The sequence below is a fragment of the Hoplias malabaricus genome, chromosome 11, assembly GCF_029633855.1.
Source record: "Hoplias malabaricus isolate fHopMal1 chromosome 11, fHopMal1.hap1, whole genome shotgun sequence".
NCBI lineage: Eukaryota > Metazoa > Chordata > Actinopteri > Characiformes > Erythrinidae > Hoplias > Hoplias malabaricus.
Window position 1 is genome coordinate 38,552,998 of NC_089810.1, and position 6,210 is coordinate 38,559,207.

A 6,210-nucleotide genomic window follows, 5' to 3' on the forward strand; every position below is an offset into this window, starting at 1 on the left:
TATGGCCTCAGGGAGAGGCAGCACAACAGGAGGGAGAGAAAAAACAAAAACCGCTGGAGAAACTTTACTTGAGCTTTGAACTTTCTCTGCCATTCATCACTATGGTGACAGAGGATTCGATTGGGTTAGTGTGGGCCTGTTGCTGATGTGTTTAAGGGAGGCGTGGGGGTCTCTCTCGCAGAAACTGAAGCTCAGACACTGATAGAGACTGGCACTGACAACTTCTATAGCCAGGACTGGGACACCCTAAGTGTTTCTTCTTGTTAAGCTATGTATGTGTGTGTGTGTGTGTACACACTGATAACTTGGAGACAGGAACTCTATAAATCCATGCAAACTATCCCATCGGCCTGGACAGAGAGGGAGCAGGTTGACAAGGCCAAATATTCTGAGAACTGAAAAGGATAAAAAAAAATCATAATAATTAATTAATTAAATAATACAACTGTTGTTTTCAGTGAAATACTTCAATATTTTACTATCCATTTTCTATTTTAAACTCATAAGGAATTCATTCATTCATTGTCTGTAACCCTTATCCAGTTCAGGGTCGCGGTGGGTCCAGAGCCTACCTGGAATCATTGGGCACAAGGTGGGAATACACCCTGGAGGGGGTGCCAGACCTTCACAGGGCAACACACACACACACACATTCACTCACGCACTCACACCTACGGACACTTTTGAGTCGCCAATCCACCTACCAAAATGTGTTTTTGGACTGTGGGAGGAAACCGGAGCACCCCGAGGATACCCACGCAGACACAGAGAGAACACACCACACTCCTCACAGACAGTCACCCGGAGGAAACCCACGCAGACACAGAGAGAACACACCACACTCCTCACAGACAGTCACCCGGAGGAAACCCACGCAGACACAGAGAGAACACACCACACTCCTCACAGACAGTCACCCGGAGGAAACCCACACAGACACAGGGAGAACACCCCACACTTCTCACAGACAGTCACCTGGAGGAAACCCACGCAGAGACAGGGAGAACACACCACATTCCTCACAGACAGTCACCCGGAGGAAACCCACGCAGACACAGAGAGAACACACCACATTCCTCACAGACAGTCACCCGGAGGAAACCCACACAGACACAGAGAGAACACACCACATTCCTCACAGACAGTCACCCGGAGGAAACCCACGCAGACACAGAGAGAGCCACCGTGCCGCCCTCATAAGGAATTTGTTTTCATTTCCTTCGTAAGACTTCTTCAGTGTCATTTTCAGTCTGAAATGCTTATCACATAAGGTTTAGCCCCATGTTACGTGAGAACAGTTCATCATCACCAGAGCTTTGCATCTTTGTGGCAAAAGAAAATTGCTTGCCACTTTCTATTATTGAAACATACCTAGTTTTGACAGTGTTTGAAAAGAGAAGCTTTTCTGTTTACAAAAGTCTTTACATTTTATTACATTTCAGACCCTCTCATGTCTGCAATGCTTTCTTTGGTCATTGTTTTCTTTGTGTTAGCGCCCTTCTAGCCCTTCACCAATGATCAGTTTCTGACCAGAGACACTCTTCAACAAAAACTGACCAACAATAATGAGGGTGGAGGGAAATAGCAATTGTGCTATATTCATTAAACATATAAAGCAGGTGTTTCTAATAATGTGGCCAGGAACTGGAGGTACAAGTTCAGTGTTTCTAAATAACACGGCTAGAGTGTGAATGGTCAGTGGATAGAGACACTATGTCAGACACCATTCCTCACTTTAATTTGCTGTTAATGAACAGAAAATGCCAATTACATTATAAGCTGTTAAATTACAGTCTTCTGTAAACATTCCTGTATTTTCCTGTTTTCCGATAACACATTGCATTTTTCTCACTGACTGATATAAAACAGATGCTGTTTATATAGTGTACAGGAAAACGGTTTTTCAAAGGTTGATTTGCTCTCTGCAGTGACTGACACGCGAGGATGACTATGCTGATGGTGGAGGTGTACCTGAGAAGGAAGTGGATGTGTAGCTGAGAGGAAGGTGGGGAGGCAAAGTAGCCTGGAGCAGCAGAAATGGCCCAGAGTGCAGGGCTCCCAGAACCACACTTAAAAAGAACATATTGACCTAGAACAGCTCTGTTTATAAACCTCCCCTGCACACGGCTTTGAAAAGTGGGATTTTTTTCACCACAAACAAAAACGTTTCCCTCTCTCTCTCAACTCCAAGCATTGAGTCTTAGTCTGTTCAAGGGAGATTTGACATTTATGATGTCAGCATTTCTTGTTAAAGAGGAAATAAACAACAGAGAGAAATAACAGTGGTCAAACAAAGCAAAAGACAGTTGAGAGAACAGGACTAACACCGGCAGATAGTTGTCTAGAGTGATGTTGCTGATCTTTAACAAAGAGGACAATTAACTAATGGGCAGTCCCAAAAGTACTAACCCAGTGGACAGGAATTCCTATCAAAAATAAGTCATGCCCCTGAAGTTGGAGGCACCAAGTGTGATAATTATTTAACATGGCAATAAATGAGCCGTCTTTTGTTTACAGCCTACAAGATTCTTTTATTTCATGATGTTGACCCCAGCATTAATTCCACGCTAGACCAGCTAGTTTACACTGGTTAATCCTGGTCTGGTGTTGTATTAGCTGGCCACCTGCATAGCCATGCTAAATGACTAGCACACCGGTCTGCAAAACATAACATATTCAGGATTTGCTGGTAACTAGCAGATAGCAGGGGCAAACAAATTCCAGTTTTTCAAGAGCCCAAATGATATCAAACTAAACAAATGTAGTTTTCATTGCAAATGTAGATCCCTGCAACGCTGTCTGCAGGAATATCAGTGTGCTAGCATTAGCCGCACAAATATGGGCTAACTAAGGAGAGAATATGTGATATTCAGACACAGCTAAATCATTCAAATTAGCTGGCTAACATTCAACCCATAGCTGATATTCCTAGAGAGATCAGCTAACTAAAATTACCAGGAGGAAAAAGAAGAAAAGTGGTCATCTGGAAGAGTTACCATTAGCTCCAAAATTAGCATCCGTAATCTAGAGGTATCTTAAGAGTGTTCTGTTGTTTTTAAAAATGACCTTGAGTACAACAAGGGAAATTAGAACTGCTTTATTAATCCTTATTCAGTATATAAAACTATAATATAACAAAATTATATGGTGTATACTAGTTAAATATTAAATTTGTGCTATTTACTGTGCTGCTAGTAGCACTTTTCTTTTACTAGCCCTTTTCTGAATGTTGTTGCCCACTCAAATGCACATCCTAGGGTGTAACATTCCAGCTTACAGTTTTAACATCCCAACCCAACACACTGTGCAGAGTCCCTGGATGAGGCTGGGCCCAGTGGCTCCAGATGGAGACGATACCAGACAAATCAAGCCCTTTCCTGATTAATACTTTCGGAATGAGTTTAACAGAATCCGAGCGTGAAACAAGACCCGTAGGAAGGCTGGCGAACGGCAACAGTGCCAAACTTCAAAACGGCCGGGACAGGAGCCAATTTCAGGTAATTTCACTAAATGAGGACAGAGAGAAAGCTGGAGATTCTGCTGTCAGATGCAGACATATTGAAAAGAGAAGAAGCAGGTAAAGAGCTGGGGGGAAAGGTAGATGAGGATGAGAGAGGAGATGAAATGCTCTTTAGATTGTCAGCCCTTTTAGACTGCAAATTACAAAATGTTTTTTTTTCCTTTACTAAGAAAAAAAAAAAAGGATGGATACAGATAAGTTCGGAGAAAGACAGGAACGATAACCTGGAGAACAGCCAGCCAAAGGCTCCATTAAAGCCCAGGCTGGAAGGTTCAAATCAGATTTACTTTACTGCTTTACCTGATCGGATTTGAGTGTTAACACAAGCTATCAGCATGTGCTCATCGCTGAAATGTCTCCGCCCATTTTTGAATAAAGTCCAAACAGGATATTAAGAGGCTACAAGCTCCAGGCTGAGCTAAGCTGATCTGCTTTGACGTCATTTGATCTAGTTTATGTCATTAACTACTGTTGCACTGTAGCGCTAGATTATCTGAGTGAAACTAGCAGGATATCTTATTTCATTTACCGTTATAATATAATATCACAAACATAATCATGGACAAAAACTCTGTTAAATAACTACACTCAGAAGACCACGTCACTTAAAAGGGGATGACTACGATTGTGGAGAAATGCTGGTCTCTGATTTGTTTACTTTCAGAAGCTTATGCGTAACTTATCTGTAAGTTTTTGTGTACGATTTAAACTACAACAGAAACTCACTTCGTATTCAAGCTGTTTAGTTTTGTAGCACTTTAGATCTGTGATTACTTTCATGCAGTTAGCACTCTCCCAAATTCATCTCAGTTCCATGTACAGCAACAATAAGTCAGTATGTCCCACCTATGGAGTAGGAATAAAGCGATATCTTCACCTCAGTTCATGCTTTTCAACATTTAGTGGTCTCTTCGTTGTCTAAAGTCCTCCAAAACGCTGCTTTTCTACTGTGAGTAGAGAGCGAAATCCTAGCACACCAGACAGAGACACTTTGTTTTTCTACCCATTCACAGACAATGGGGCTTTGGAAACATAATAGACCAGTTTTGAGCGCGCAAACAGACTGGAGAGCGGCAAATGGTAAGTAAATATTCTCAGAATTTTATAAAAATGATTTGTGATTAGAATTGTGTACATTATTTTTTTCAGAAGTATGGCAAACACATTATTTTTTACATAAATACACAATGAGTATAGTTTGCAGTGTGCAGTTATAAAGCTTTTTTCATTAAGAAAACTTGTTTTTTATTTTGTCTTGGTATGTCCATCTCTAGGTGGCACGGTGGCACAGCAGGTAGTGTCGCAGTCATACAGCTGTGAGGAGTGTGGTGCGTTCTCCCTGTGTCTGAGTGGGTTTCCTCCGGGTGACTGTCTGTGAGGAGTGTGGTGTGTTCTCCCTGTGTCTGAGTGGGTTTCCTCCGGGTGACTGATTGTGAGGAGTGTGGTGTGTTCTCCCTGTGTCTGTGTGGGTTTCCTCCGGGTGACTGATTGTGAGGAGTGTGGTGTGTTCTCTTTGTGTCTGCGTGGGTTTCATCCCTCAGTCCAAAAACACGTTGGTAGGTGTATTGGCGGCTCAAAATTGTTCACAGGTGTGTGTGTGTGTGTGCGTGTGTGTGTGTGTGTGTGTGTACGTGTCACCCTAAGAAGGACTTCAGGGTGTGTTTCTGCCTTGCGCCCTGTGATTCCAGGTAGGCTTCGGGTAGATGGAATGATTGAATGTCCATCTCTGTGGAGGAATGTGAACTCTTTCACACCAATGCTTCTCCTAATTCCTCTTTAATCCCTCATTGCTCATTAGCAGCTCAACATGTCACAGATAGAAGCTCAACACCATCGTAGCTGATCTGACATCATAACTTTAGGGACAGTTTTATGTTTATATTAATAATAAATATCAGAAACACTTTCCATTCGGCCAGTTAAATAAGAGGATTTACTGAAAATAATATGTCTTTATTATGTACCTATAAGCATTAGACAGATACATGTCTGGAACATGGAGGCATATGAGGAGGAAGTAGTTGCCATGGTAATGACATCATTAGGCTTTGTTAAGCAGCTGCATGAGGGAGTGGAGCCTGACCATGTGGCCGAACGGTTCCAGATAATACAGTGAGGATTTAACTATAGCACAGCATGTTAGTTTAGGAGAGGCCTCACTGCAAACAACACCCCCCAACACACACACACACACACACACACACACACACACACACACACACAAAGTGTGTGTTAAATTAAAACACCATAGGAAGTTATCACTGGTTATTTTATCAAAAATATGAATGAAATATACTGTAAATGGAATGCAGACCTCCGTTGAGGCAATGAACATCACTCCCACTTTACCCTGTTTATTACTGGAAAAGGACCATCATAGAACCACCACAGAACAGACATCACTGAGAGTCTATTCTTAGTGTCACAGCAGTGTGTGTAGACTGTGGCTACTCCCATTTCTTTTCAGTTCATGCTTTTCTAACTGGACATCTGGGTCAGAGACATTTTACAGTAACTGGATTCACAAAGGGGTGTCTACATAATAGGGGCATACAGATTTATAAGCATTTACACATATCACACATGCCTTATATTTAACCTGGTTATACTCCTATACACACACCACAGGCGTGTACACTTTGGAGGAGCTGCACGTGAGCTGATGCCATGCTCTGGATTGAGGAGTTCCA